At 49.2% G+C, this 14,333-nt stretch overlaps 7 non-coding genes and 1 pseudogene across 7 annotated transcripts; all 8 read left to right on the top strand.

The window, feature by feature from the left end:
* The first annotated feature begins 212 nt into the window (after positions 1–212).
* On the top strand, positions 213–403 carry LOC141188550 (U2 spliceosomal RNA). Its single transcript, XR_012262634.1, has one exon. It is a non-coding gene; the product is annotated as a U2 spliceosomal RNA (small nuclear RNA).
* Positions 404–1,524: 1,121 nt separating this feature from the next.
* On the top strand, positions 1,525–1,715 carry LOC141188549 (U2 spliceosomal RNA). Its single transcript, XR_012262633.1, has one exon. It is a non-coding gene; the product is annotated as a U2 spliceosomal RNA (small nuclear RNA).
* A 1,119-nt stretch (positions 1,716–2,834) lies between these two features.
* LOC141188548 (U2 spliceosomal RNA) lies at positions 2,835–3,025 on the top strand. Its single transcript, XR_012262632.1, has one exon. It is a non-coding gene; the product is annotated as a U2 spliceosomal RNA (small nuclear RNA).
* Positions 3,026–4,142: 1,117 nt separating this feature from the next.
* LOC141188546 (U2 spliceosomal RNA) lies at positions 4,143–4,333 on the top strand. The gene has a single exon (XR_012262630.1). It is a non-coding gene; the product is annotated as a U2 spliceosomal RNA (small nuclear RNA).
* A 1,122-nt stretch (positions 4,334–5,455) lies between these two features.
* On the top strand, positions 5,456–5,646 carry LOC141187203 (U2 spliceosomal RNA). The gene has a single exon (XR_012261411.1). It is a non-coding gene; the product is annotated as a U2 spliceosomal RNA (small nuclear RNA).
* A 1,120-nt stretch (positions 5,647–6,766) lies between these two features.
* On the top strand, positions 6,767–6,957 carry LOC141191244 (U2 spliceosomal RNA). Its single transcript, XR_012265242.1, has one exon. It is a non-coding gene; the product is annotated as a U2 spliceosomal RNA (small nuclear RNA).
* A 1,125-nt stretch (positions 6,958–8,082) lies between these two features.
* On the top strand, positions 8,083–8,273 carry LOC141191243 (U2 spliceosomal RNA). Its single transcript, XR_012265241.1, has one exon. It is a non-coding gene; the product is annotated as a U2 spliceosomal RNA (small nuclear RNA).
* Positions 8,274–9,393: 1,120 nt separating this feature from the next.
* On the top strand, positions 9,394–9,471 carry LOC141186052 (U2 spliceosomal RNA; annotated as a pseudogene).
* The last annotated feature ends 4,862 nt before the right edge of the window (positions 9,472–14,333 follow it).

Here is a 14,333-nt window from a genome sequence, read left to right as displayed (position 1 = left end):
CAGCCGGGGGTTGAGGGTACTGTGCTAAAAGAGGTGGAGTTATGCAGATCTAAAACGCGTGGATTGCAGCAGCAGCAAGCCGAAAAGTGCAGGCATGTGAGGGATCTAGAGGTTGACAGCATGTCTTCTTAACGGGAGTCCAGGTGGCCATCTCCACAAATGGACTTTTCAGAATCCTTGGGTGGCACCGTAGTCGGAAACCAATTCTGGTTATCGCTTCTCGGCCTTTTGGCTAAGATCAAGTGTAGTATCTGTTCTTATCAGTTTAATATCTGATACGTCCCCTATCTGGGGACCATATATTAAATGGATTTTTAGAACAGGGAGATGGAAAAAGAGCTTGCTCTGTCCACTCCACGCATTGACCTGGTATTGCAGTATCTCCAGGACCGGTGCACCCCTTCTTTAATGCAGTTTCTAAAATCAGAAAGAATTGAATTCAATGCTTTTTGTTCATTTTGCTTGTTTGTCGGATTTTGGGATTGACTCTTTGGCTTTGCTTTTCTTCTCCTCATTGGATTTTTCATGTTAAAAGTTGCAGAAGCCAGATGACAAGCTCATTTTGGTTCAACTTCAGCAACTGTGCATTGCATTGCCATGTAATGTAATGTAATGCAATGCTATCTATCTAGCTCTCCCTCTATACTTCCTTTTGGATAAACAGACATATTAGGCAAGCATTTTGGAGCTTTCACCTAAATAACTACAGGTGGTGAGATAAGCTGCACAATATAATTGACCTTTCAGTATATTGTTGCACACACACCATCTATTTAGCAAATGCCCTTGTTATCAACAGCAGCCTTTTAAACTCACCTGAGCTAACAGGTATGTGAGCTGGTTACTCTGCTGCGCTTAAAATTTCTTTTTTGGTTTGCTACAATGCCTTTTCTGAAACGTTGTCTCCCTCTGCTGGAACACTGACTTCTTTCATTTAATGCCTGCAGACTATTAAAGAGAAACCAACCCAAAAAGTTTGGTTGATTAGTCTGTGGCATTCTTTTAAACTGTTGCTTATGGCGGTCTCTGTGAGCTTCTCAGTGACATTCAGCCATCCAGGTATCCCGCCTGCAGTAGACGGAATGTGGCAATGGAACGCTGGCTGCGCGTGTCATAATAGGCTCTGAGCCTTTATATACCTGCGCACAGCAGCAGCCACCTTCAGTCTGCTGCTGGACAGCCAGCAGCAGCAGCAGCAGGAGAGGTAATTAATCAGCAACCCTCCTGCTAAGGGTAGACAGCTGCTCGTTCCACCCCCCCCCCCGCCTTAATTGGTTCTCCTCCCTTCCAACGGTGTTGAGGCGGGTGGGAACAGCCGGGGGTTGAGGGTACTGTGCTAAAAGAGGTGGAGTTATGCAGATCTAAAACGCGTGGATTGCAGCAGCAGCAAGCCGAAAAGTGCAGGCATGTGAGGGATCTAGAGGTTGACAGCATGTCTTCTTAACGGGAGTCCAGGTGGCCATCTCCACAAATGGACTTTTCAGAATCCTTGGGTGGCACCGTAGTCGGAAACCAATTCTGGTTATCGCTTCTCGGCCTTTTGGCTAAGATCAAGTGTAGTATCTGTTCTTATCAGTTTAATATCTGATACGTCCCCTATCTGGGGACCATATATTAAATGGATTTTTAGAACAGGGAGATGGAAAAAGAGCTTGCTCTGTCCACTCCACGCATTGACCTGGTATTGCAGTATCTCCAGGACCGGTGCACCCCTTCTTTAATGCAGTTTCTAAAATCAGAAAGAATTGAATTCAATGCTTTTTGTTCATTTTGCTTGTTTGTCGGATTTTGGGATGGACTCTTTGGCTTTGCTTTTCTTCTCCTCATTGGATTTTTCATGTTAAAAGTTGCAGAAGCCAGATGACAAGCTCATTTTGGTTCAACTTCAGCAACTGTGCATTGCATTGCCATGTAATGTAATGTAATGCAATGCTATCTATCTAGCTCTCCCTCTATACTTCCTTTTGGATAAACAGACATATTAGGCAAGCATTTTGGAGCTTTCACCTAAATAACTACAGGTGGTGAGATAAGCTGCACAATATAATTGACCTTTCAGTATATTTTTGCACACACACCATCTATTTAGCAAATGCCCTTGTTATCAACAGCAGCCTTTTAAACTCACCTGAGCTAACAGGTATGTGAGCTGGTTACTCTGCTGCGCTTAAAATTTCTTTTTTGGTTTGCTACAATGCCTTTTCTGAAACGTTGTCTCCCTCTGCTGGAACACTGACTTCTTTCATTTAATGCCTGCAGACTATAAAAGAGAAACCAACCCAGAAAGTTTGGTTGATTAGTCTGTGGCATTCTTTTAAACTGTTGCTTATGGCGGTCTCTGTGAGCTTCTCAGTGACATTCAGCCATCCAGGTATCCCGCCTGCAGTAGACGGAATGTGGCAATGGAACGCTGGCTGCGCATGTCATAATAGGCTCTGAGCCTTTATATACCTGCGCACAGCAGCAGCCACCTTCAGTCTGCTGCTGGACAGCCAGCAGCAGCAGCAGCAGGAGAGGTAATTAATCAGCAACCCTCCTGCTAAGGGTAGACAGCTGCTCGTTCCACCCCCCCCCGCCTTAATTGGTTCTCCTCCCTTCCAACGGTGTTGAGGCGGGTGGGAACAGCCGAGGGTTGAGGGTACTGTGCTAAAAGAGGTGGAGTTATGCAGATCTAAAACGCGTGGATTGCAGCAGCAGCAAGCCGAAAAGTGCAGGCATGTGAGGGATCTAGAGGTTGACAGCATGTCTTCTTAACGGGAGTCCAGGTGGCCATCTCCACAAATGGACTTTTCAGAATCCTTGGGTGGCACCGTAGTCGGAAACCAATTCTGGTTATCGCTTCTCGGCCTTTTGGCTAAGATCAAGTGTAGTATCTGTTCTTATCAGTTTAATATCTGATACGTCCCCTATCTGGGGACCATATATTAAATGGATTTTTAGAACAGGGAGATGGAAAAAGAGCTTGCTCTGTCCACTCCACGCATTGACCTGGTATTGCAGTATCTCCAGGACCGGTGCACCCCTTCTTTAATGCAGTTTCTAAAATCAGAAAGAATTGAATTCAATGCTTTTTGTTCATTTTGCTTGTTTGTCGGATTTTGGGATGGACTCTTTGGCTTTGCTTTTCTTCTCCTCATTGGATTTTTCATGTTAAAAGTTGCAGAAGCCAGATGACAAGCTCATTTTGGTTCAACTTCAGCAACTGTGCATTGCATTGCCATGTAATGTAATGTAATGCAATGCTATCTATCTAGCTCTCCCTCTATACTTCCTTTTGGATAAACAGACATATTAGGCAAGCATTTTGGAGCTTTCACCTAAATAACTACAGGTGGTGAGATAAGCTGCACAATATAATTGACCTTTCAGTATATTGTTGCACACACACCATCTATTTAGCAAATGCCCTTGTTATCAACAGCAGCCTTTTAAACTCACCTGAGCTAACAGGTATGTGAGCTGGTTACTCTGCTGCGCTTAAAATTTCTTTTTTGGTTTGCTACAATGCCTTTTCTGAAACGTTGTCTCCCTCTGCTGGAACACTGACTTCTTTCATTTAATGCCTGCAGACTATAAAAGAGAAACCAACCCAAAAAGTTTGGTTGATTAGTCTGTGGCATTCTTTTAAACTGTTGCTTATGGCGGTCTCTGTGAGCTTCTCAGTGACATTCAGCCATCCAGGTATCCCGCCTGCAGTAGACGGAATGTGGCAATGGAACGCTGGCTGCGCGTGTCATAATAGGCTCTGAGCCTTTATATACCTGCGCACAGCAGCAGCCACCTTCAGTCTGCTGCTGGACAGCCAGCAGCAGCAGCAGGAGAGGTAATTAATCAGCAACCCTCCTGCTAAGGGTAGACAGCTGCTCGTTCCACCCCCCCCCCGCCTTAATTGGTTCTCCTCCCTTCCAACGGTGTTGAGGCGGGTGGGAACAGCCGGGGGTTGAGGGTACTGTGCTAAAAGAGGTGGAGTTATGCAGATCTAAAACGCGTGGATTGCAGCAGCAGCAAGCTGAAAAGTGCAGGCATGTGAGGGATCTAGAGGTTGACAGCATGTCTTCTTAACGGGAGTCCAGGTGGCCATCTCCACAAATGGACTTTTCAGAATCCTTGGGTGGCACCGTAGTCGGAAACCAATTCTGGTTATCGCTTCTCGGCCTTTTGGCTAAGATCAAGTGTAGTATCTGTTCTTATCAGTTTAATATCTGATACGTCCCCTATCTGGGGACCATATATTAAATGGATTTTTAGAACAGGGAGATGGAAAAAGAGCTTGCTCTGTCCACTCCACGCATTGACCTGGTATTGCAGTATCTCCAGGACCGGTGCACCCCTTCTTTAATGCAGTTTCTAAAATCAGAAAGAATTGAATTCAATGCTTTTTGTTCATTTTGCTTGTTTGTCGGATTTTGGGATGGACTCTTTGGCTTTGCTTTTCTTCTCCTCATTGGATTTTTCATGTTAAAAGTTGCAGAAGCCAGATGACAAGCTCATTTTGGTTCAACTTCAGCAACTGTGCATTGCATTGCCATGTAATGTAATGTAATGCAATGCTATCTATCTAGCTCTCCCTCTATACTTCCTTTTGGATAAACAGACATATTAGGCAAGCATTTTGGAGCTTTCACCTAAATAACTACAGGTGGTGAGATAAGCTGCACAATATAATTGACCTTTCAGTATATTGTTGCACACACACCATCTATTTAGCAAATGCAGTTGTTATCAACAGCAGCCTTTTAAACTCACCTGAGCTAACAGGTATGTGAGCTGGTTACTCTGCTGCGCTTAAAATTTCTTTTTTGGTTTGCTACAATGCCTTTTCTGAAACGTTGTCTCCCTCTGCTGGAACACTGACTTCTTTCATTTAATGCCTGCAGACTATAAAAGAGAAACCAACCCAAAAAGTTTGGTTGATTAGTCTGTGGCATTCTTTTAAACTGTTGCTTATGGCGGTCTCTGTGAGCTTCTCAGTGACATTCAGCCATCCAGGTATCCCGCCTGCAGTAGACGGAATGTGGCAATGGAACGCTGGCTGCGCGTGTCATAATAGGCTCTGAGCCTTTATATACCTGCGCACAGCAGCAGCCACCTTCAGTCTGCTGCTGGACAGCCAGCAGCAGCAGCAGCAGGAGAGGTAATTAATCAGCAACCCTCCTGCTAAGGGTAGACAGCTGCTCGTTCCACCCCCCCCCCCCGCCTTAATTGGTTCTCCTCCCTTCCAACGGTGTTGAGGCGGGTGGGAACAGCCGGGGGTTGAGGGTACTGTGCTAAAAGAGGTGGAGTTATGCAGATCTAAAACGCGTGGATTGCAGCAGCAGCAAGCCGAAAAGTGCAGGCATGTGAGGGATCTAGAGGTTGACAGCATGTCTTCTTAACGGGAGTCCAGGTGGCCATCTCCACAAATGGACTTTTCAGAATCCTTGGGTGGCACCGTAGTCGGAAACCAATTCTGGTTATCGCTTCTCGGCCTTTTGGCTAAGATCAAGTGTAGTATCTGTTCTTATCAGTTTAATATCTGATACGTCCCCTATCTGGGGACCATATATTAAATGGATTTTTAGAACAGGGAGATGGAAAAAGAGCTTGCTCTGTCCACTCCACGCATTGACCTGGTATTGCAGTATCTCCAGGAGCGGTGCACCCCTTCTTTAATGCAGTTTCTAAAATCAGAAAGAATTGAATTCAATGCTTTTTGTTCATTTTGCTTGTTTGTCGGATTTTGGGATGGACTCTTTGGCTTTGCTTTTCTTCTCCTCATTGGATTTTTCATGTTAAAAGTTGCAGAAGCCAGATGACAAGCTCATTTTGGTTCAACTTCAGCAACTGTGCATTGCATTGCCATGTAATGTAATGTAATGCAATGCTATCTATCTAGCTCTCCCTCTATACTTCCTTTTGGATAAACAGACATATTAGGCAAGCATTTTGGAGCTTTCACCTAAATAACTACAGGTGGTGAGATAAGCTGCACAATATAATTGACCTTTCAGTATATTGTTGCACACACACCATCTATTTAGCAAATGCCCTTGTTATCAACAGCAGCCTTTTAAACTCACCTGAGCTAACAGGTATGTGAGCTGGTTACTCTGCTGCGCTTAAAATTTCTTTTTTGGTTTGCTACAATGCCTTTTCTGAAACGTTGTCTCCCTCTGCTGGAACACTGACTTCTTTCATTTAATGCCTGCAGACTATAAAAGAGAAACCAACCCAAAAAGTTTGGTTGATTAGTCTGTGGCATTCTTTTAAACTGTTGCTTATGGCGGTCTCTGTGAGCTTCTCAGTGACATTCAGCCATCCAGGTATCCCGCCTGCAGTAGACGGAATGTGGCAATGGAACGCTGGCTGCGCGTGTCATAATAGGCTCTGAGCCTTTATATACCTGCGCACAGCAGCAGCCACCTTCAGTCTGCTGCTGGACAGCCAGCAGCAGCAGCAGCAGGAGAGGTAATTAATCAGCAACCCTCCTGCTAAGGGTAGACAGCTGCTCGTTCCACCCCCCCCCCGCCTTAATTGGTTCTCCTCCCTTCCAACGGTGTTGAGGCGGGTGGGAACAGCCGGGGGTTGAGGGTACTGTGCTAAAAGAGGTGGAGTTATGCAGATCTAAAACGCGTGGATTGCAGCAGCAGCAAGCCGAAAAGTGCAGGCATGTGAGGGATCTAGAGGTTGACAGCATGTCTTCTTAACGGGAGTCCAGGTGGCCATCTCCACAAATGGACTTTTCAGAATCCTTGGGTGGCACCGTAGTCGGAAACCAATTCTGGTTATCTCTTCTCGGCCTTTTGGCTAAGATCAAGTGTAGTATCTGTTCTTATCAGTTTAATATCTGATACGTCCCCTATCTGGGGACCATATATTAAATGGATTTTTAGAACAGGGAGATGGAAAAAGAGCTTGCTCTGTCCACTCCACGCATTGACCTGGTATTGCAGTATCTCCAGGACCGGTGCACCCCTTCTTTAATGCAGTTTCTAAAATCAGAAAGAATTGAATTCAATGCTTTTTGTTCATTTTGCTTGTTTGTCGGATTTTGGGATGGACTCTTTGGCTTTGCTTTTCTTCTCCTCATTGGATTTTTCATGTTAAAAGTTGCAGAAGCCAGATGACAAGCTCATTTTGGTTCAACTTCAGCAACTGTGCATTGCATTGCCATGTAATGTAATGTAATGTAATGCAATGCTATCTATCTAGCTCTCCCTCTATACTTCCTTTTGGATAAACAGACATATTAGGCAAGCATTTTGGAGCTTTCACCTAAATAACTACAGGTGGTGAGATAAGCTGCACAATATAATTGACCTTTCAGTATATTGTTGCACACACACCATCTATTTAGCAAATGCCCTTGTTATCAACAGCAGCCTTTTAAACTCACCTGAGCTAACAGGTATGTGAGCTGGTTACTCTGCTGCGCTTAAAATTTCTTTTTTGGTTTGCTACAATGCCTTTTCTGAAACGTTGTCTCCCTCTGCTGGAACACTGACTTCTTTCATTTAATGCCTGCAGACTATAAAAGAGAAACCAACCCAAAAAGTTTGGTTGATTAGTCTGTGGCATTCTTTTAAACTGTTGCTTATGGCGGTCTCTGTGAGCTTCTCAGTGACATTCAGCCATCCAGGTATCCCGCCTGCAGTAGACGGAATGTGGCAATGGAACGCTGGCTGCGCGTGTCATAATAGGCTCTGAGCCTTTATATACCTGCGCACAGCAGCAGCCACCTTCAGTCTGCTGCTGGACAGCCAGCAGCAGCAGCAGCAGGAGAGGTAATTAATCAGCAACCCTCCTGCTAAGGGTAGACAGCTGCTCGTTCCACCCCCCCCCCGCCTTAATTGGTTCTCCTCCCTTCCAACGGTGTTGAGGCGGGTGGGAACAGCCGGGGGTTGAGGGTACTGTGCTAAAAGAGGTGGAGTTATGCAGATCTAAAACGCGTGGATTGCAGCAGCAGCAAGCCGAAAAGTGCAGGCATGTGAGGGATCTAGAGGTTGACAGCATGTCTTCTTAACGGGAGTCCAGGTGGCCATCTCCACAAATGGACTTTTCAGAATCCTTGGGTGGCACCGTAGTCGGAAACCAATTCTGGTTATCTCTTCTCGGCCTTTTGGCTAAGATCAAGTGTAGTATCTGTTCTTATCAGTTTAATATCTGATACGTCCCCTATCTGGGGACCATATATTAAATGGATTTTTAGAACAGGGAGATGGAAAAAGAGCTTGCTCTGTCCACTCCACGCATTGACCTGGTATTGCAGTATCTCCAGGACCGGTGCACCCCTTCTTTAATGCAGTTTCTAAAATCAGAAAGAATTGAATTCAATGCTTTTTGTTCATTTTGCTTGTTTGTCGGATTTTGGGATGGACTCTTTGGCTTTGCTTTTCTTCTCCTCATTGGATTTTTCATGTTAAAAGTTGCAGAAGCCAGATGACAAGCTCATTTTGGTTCAACTTCAGCAACTGTGCATTGCATTGCCATGTAATGTAATGTAATGCAATGCTATCTATCTAGCTCTCCCTCTATACTTCCTTTTGGATAAACAGACATATTAGGCAAGCATTTTGGAGCTTTCACCTAAATAACTACAGGTGGTGAGATAAGCTGCACAATATAATTGACCTTTCAGTATATTGTTGCACACACACCATCTATTTAGCAAATGCCCTTGTTATCAACAGCAGCCTTTTAAACTCACCTGAGCTAACAGGTATGTGAGCTGGTTACTCTGCTGCGCTTAAAATTTCTTTTTTGGTTTGCTACAATGCCTTTTCTGAAACGTTGTCTCCCTCTGCTGGAACACTGACTTCTTTCATTTAATGCCTGCAGACTATAAAAGAGAAACCAACCCAAAAAGTTTGGTTGATTAGTCTGTGGCATTCTTTTAAACTGTTGCTTATGGCGGTCTCTGTGAGCTTCTCAGTGACATTCAGCCATCCAGGTATCCCGCCTGCAGTAGACGGAATGTGGCAATGGAACGCTGGCTGCGCGTGTCATAATAGGCTCTGAGCCTTTATATACCTGCGCACAGCAGCAGCCACCTTCAGTCTGCTGCTGGACAGCCAGCAGCAGCAGCAGGAGAGGTAATTAATCAGCAACCCTCCTGCTAAGGGTAGACAGCTGCTCGTTCCACCCCCCCCCCCCCGCCTTAATTGGTTCTCCTCCCTTCCAACGGTGTTGAGGCGGGTGGGAACAGCCGGGGGTTGAGGGTACTGTGCTAAAAGAGGTGGAGTTATGCAGATCTAAAACGCGTGGATTGCAGCAGCAGCAAGCCGAAAAGTGCAGGCATGTGAGGGATCTAGAGGTTGACAGCATGTCTTCTTAACGGGAGTCCAGGTGGCCATCTCCACAAATGGACTTTTCAGAATCCTTGGGTGGCACCGTAGTCGGAAACCAATTCTGGTTATCGCTTCTCGGCCTTTTGGCTAAGATCAAGTGTAGTATCTGTTCTTTTAAGAACACAAGAGCTACGATCTACACTTGACGAGAGCGATCGAACTCGGAAGGAGAAGAGCTTCGGAGCGCAGCTGACATCGGAGAAGGAAGGCGGATATCGGTGGGAGGAAGAAGCTCTAAAGAATCCAGAAGAAGACGAAGACTCGGAGAAGAATCGGGCTGTCCTGTGGAATCTTTGAGTAAGAAAATCATCGAGACAAAGACCTTTCGGGGAATTTGTCCAGAACACGACGGGAGAAGAATCTGCATAGCTCCACCCATTTCGGGAAGAGCTCCAGATCCAGCTCCAAGAAGTAACTGCAGGAGGAAAGCCATGGCAAGCGCTGCGAGGAAGGCCGAAAAGAAGAGCCTGGAGCAGGGGACAGCCAGGAGGGCCCAGCCAGGAGCCGATTCTGACCCCAAGGACTCTGCCTCCACGACTGGCCAGCAGAAGGGACCCCAGAAGCCCCGCCACGAAGCTCCAGCCCTGGAGCCATGGATGCGGCAGACGGTGGCCCTGAAGCTGAAGGAAGTGGATGGGAGGGTGCCGGACATGTCCTCGGACGTGTTCTGCCAGAAGATGCTGCTGGATCGAGGCTTCTCCAGGTCGGACACCCTCAGCATCCAGACCTTCTTGACGGGGATCTTCTTCGTCACCTTCGCCACTGTGAACACCTGCAGGAGGTTCTGGGAAATGGTAAGCGCAAAAGGATCGGATAATTCTTTCTCTGCCTTTACAGGTAGCTGCCCTATCCAGAGGGACGAAAGGAGGATCACGGTCTCCATGCGCAACCCGCACACCCCAGGCCAAGACATCTGTACCTTCCTGAGACGCTTCTGTTTGGTTGTGAAGGAACCCTCTCACATCCTGAATGGACTCGGCTTCTGGACAGGTAAGTGGTCGGTGACTGTTAGACTTCACAGGGACCTGGCGTACTCAGACGGACTTTGGCACCTGCCCCCGACATTCTCCCTGGGCAACTCCTACGGCCTCATCTATTACCCGGACATGCCGCGGAACTGCAGGAGATGCGGCAAGAACGGCCACGAGATGAAGGACTGCAAGGAGGATGCCTGCAGGATTTGTCGAGTGACGGGACACAGCTCGAAGGACTGCCCGAAGAAGACGTCCTGCAACCTGTGTGGGCTGGCGGCTCATCTGTACAAGGATTGCCCCAAGCGTGAGAGATCCTGGGCATCGGTGGTTGCGACGACCCCAGCTCCGGAGGACAAGGCCCCGACGACCAGGCCTGTGAAGGTCAAGGACGCGACGACCAAGGCCCCAGCGGCCAAGGCCGAGACGACCAAGGCCAAAGCGGTCAAGGAGTCGGTGGCCAAAGTCCCAGCGACGGTCCCAGCAGCTCCGAAGCAGAAGAAAAAGTCAAAGGAGGGTAAGAGTTCTGTCACCCCTCTCTCGATCCCTCCCCCTGCCACCCCCGTCCAATCCCCCCCCACCCCGGCCACCCCTGCTGAGGATTCCACTTCCTCTTCCTCCTTCCCCTACTCCTCAGCAGGTGTCCTTTCCCCTGCCCCGGCAGCCACTCTCCCTCCTCAGACCATGGTAGTGGTGGAATTAACCTTTCCTCCACCTGCCGCTATCTATTCCGAGGAGGATTTTCCCCTTCTTGTCTCCCCAGTTCCAACCCGGGGAAAGAGGAAGGTGGAGGACAGCCCTGCTACTGAATCCTCCAAAAAGAAGATTCTGGATTTCGTAGGCGAAAAGGAGGATACCCTCCCTGAGCCAGAAGAGATGGAGCACATGGTTGAGACCCTGGTGGCCGAGCCAGAAGAGGAGGAACTGGTGGTCGCCGAGATCGAGGCCGCGCTGCTTGACCAGATGGAGGAAGAGGGCCTGCTGGTGATCCCGTCACCAGCAGTCAACACCGACGAGGGACCACCCGACCGGAGTGGTAACTAAGGTGTATTGCCTGCGCTAACTTTTTCTTTTTTCCCTACATGATGGCTAATATTAACTTATTTTCCATTAATGTCAGGAGCATCAAGGACAAGTTCAGACGTCAGACTATTTATGCCTTCCTTACTTCCCAGTTGTGTGATGTTTATATGTTGCAGGAATGTTCCCTTCCCTCCTCTAGGTCCTTCAAACATCTGGCCAGGGAGTGGTCCCACGGTCCATCCTACTGGTCCGGTGGGGGTGACTGCAAGTCTGCAGGGGTCGCAATTCTGATCAGGGGGGGCGCATTCACGCTTGAGTCCGTCCAGGAGCTCATCTGCGGCAGGGCTCTTGTTGTAGATGGCAACTGGGCGGGAGAACCTGTCAGGTTCATCAACGTGTATGCGTCCCCACTGAAGAATGAGCGTTTGGAGCTTTTCCAGACCCTGCGGCTTCAGCTTGCCACCACCAGGACCTTAGTGATGGCCGGGGATTTCAACTGCCCCATCGAGGAGGATGGTCATAGTTCTGGCACATCTGCCAAGTTGGACATCACGTCCAAGCTGCTCATCGAGATGGTAACCGAGGCCTCTCTTCAGGACGTGGTGGGCTCCATGGGGAGAGGCTCCACGAACTATTCGTGGAGCCGACCGGATGGCTCACTCCGCTCCAGGATTGACTTTGTGTTCACCTCTCGGGCAGTCAGGCAGAGTAGGCACTCGATGGTCCCCTGCTTCTTCTCCGACCACAGAGCCATTCACTTACAAGGTGTCCTCGGCGACGGTTTTCCGTCCGGCCCCGGCTCCTGGAAGCTGAATTGTGCTCTGCTGGCTCAGGATGAAGTCGTGGAGGAGCTGAGAGCAGCCTACGCAATGTGGCAGTCCTACAAGGGTAGCTTCCAAACAGTCTCTGATTGGTGGGAATATGTTAAACTTGAGTTTCGCTGTTTCTTTCAGGCCAAGGGTCGACAACAGGCGTGTGAGAAGAGGAGGGACTTCAGAGGGCTGCAGCGCGAGCTGCGGTCGCTGCAGGACCTTCTTCACTGTGGCTGGGACGTGAGGGAGGAGCTGGAGGAGACCAAGAAGAGCCTGAAAAGGCACTTTGAGGAGGAGTCCAAGCGAATCGTCTTCCGTTCCAAAGTGGAGAATCTGGAGAAGGGTGAGAAATGTAACTCATTCTTTTTCAGGAAACTTCATGCCGGTCACACGCCCCTGAACGAGCTGCGAGACGAGAGCGGAAACATGCGACGTGGGAAGGAGGACGTGATGAGGGTCGTCAGCGACTTCTACAGCGAACTCTACTCCCACAAGACTACCGACCCCGACGCTGCTGATAACTTCCTGTCAGGTATCACTAACCATCTTGATCCTGCAGGCACGGCAGCCTTGGACAAACCTCTGATGGTGGGCGAATTGCTCTCTGCCGCTAAATCCTTTAGGACCGGCAGGACCCCGGGCAGTGATGGTCTTCCAGCGGAGCTCTATGTAGCGCTGGGAGACCTCATCTGTCCGGACCTGTTGGACCTGTACGAGGAGATGGTGGTGGAGGGTAGAATGCCTCCATCTTTGAGGGAAGGAATGGTCACGATCCTGTACAAGCGGAAGGGAGAGAGTTGCGACCTGAGGAATTGGCGTCCCATCACTCTGCTCAATGTGGACTACAAGATCCTGGCCAAGACGATGGCGACACGACTTAAGACGGTCATCGGACGGATCATCCACCCGGACCAGACCTGCGGCATCCCTGGACGTCGCATCGCAGACAGCCTCGCTCTCGTGCGGGACACGGTCGAGTACATCAAGGTCCGCCGCGCACACGCGGCCCTGGTCTCCTTGGATCAGGAGAAGGCCTTCGACCGGGTTTCCCACGAGTTCATGGGCCGAGCTCTGCACCGGTTAGGTTTGGGTAACATGTTTTGTTCGTATGTCCGTTTGATGTATTTTGATATCCACAGCTCGGTGTTGGTGAAAGGCTGGAAGACTGACCCCTTCCCTGTCCTCTCTGGGGTCAGACAAGGCTGCCCTCTATCACCTCTTCTTTTTGTTTGTGTTATAGAACTCTTCGCAGAGGCTATCCGGCAGAATGGAGAGATCAGAGGGATCACCGCACCGGGTCCGGGACGACACGAGGTCAAGTGCTCGCTCTACATGGACGACGTCACCGTCTTCTGCGCTGATCGTGGTTCAGTCGACGCCCTCGTCCAGACGTGTGAGAGGTTCGGCCGGGCTTCAGGGGCCAAAGTCAACTGCAGGAAGTCGGAAGCCATGCTCTTCGGGGATTGGCAGCCGGCCTCCTCCGCCCCCTTCCCCTTCAACATTCAACCGGATTTCCTCAAGGTGCTGGGAGTCTGGTTCGGGAAGGAAGGAGCGGCCCTCAAGTCCTGGCAAGAACGCTTGGCCAAGGTGAAGCAACGGATCGGACTCTGGAGCCTCAGACACCTCACTTGTGAGGGTAAGGCACTCGTCCTGCGTAATGAGGTCCTGCCCGTCTTGCAGTACACGGCGCAGGCCTGGCCCCCACACGTCACTGTGTGCAGGGCCATTACCAGGACAGTGTTTCACTTTGTCTGGGGATCCAAGATGGACAGAGTCAGGCGGGCCGTCATGTACAAGGAGCCTCGCAAGGGTGGGAAGGGCGTTCCAGATATCCCCACCCTCCTGCGATCCTCTTTTGTGTGTGATTGTGTCCGCCGGACTTTGCAAGTCAAGAATGGCTCCGCGGGCAGGTCCATGTCTCGCTTCTTCCTGCTTCCTCTTTGGAGGCGACTCGGCTGGGACAAGTGGGACAGCTCCTTCCCCTACAACTGGACGACGCCATGGTTCTATGGAGACGTCGTTCGATTTGTGGGGGAACATCAACTGGAGGGACTCAAGCCCGACTTGTGGAAGCCCAAAACTATCCACAAGCTCATCAGAGCCAAGGATGACGTGGAGAACATCACAGGACTTCACCAGGACACGCTGGAGACTGTGTGGACAAATGTGTCGTCTGACAGGCTGACCAACGGGAACAAGGA

This window comes from Phyllobates terribilis, unplaced genomic scaffold, assembly GCF_046119375.1.
Source record: "Phyllobates terribilis strain yellow unplaced genomic scaffold, ASM4611937v1 Scaffold_40__1_contigs__length_11209783, whole genome shotgun sequence".
Lineage (NCBI taxonomy): Eukaryota > Metazoa > Chordata > Amphibia > Anura > Dendrobatidae > Phyllobates > Phyllobates terribilis.
Note: the sequence above shows the minus strand (reverse complement) of the source record. Positions and strands in the feature narration are given on the sequence as shown.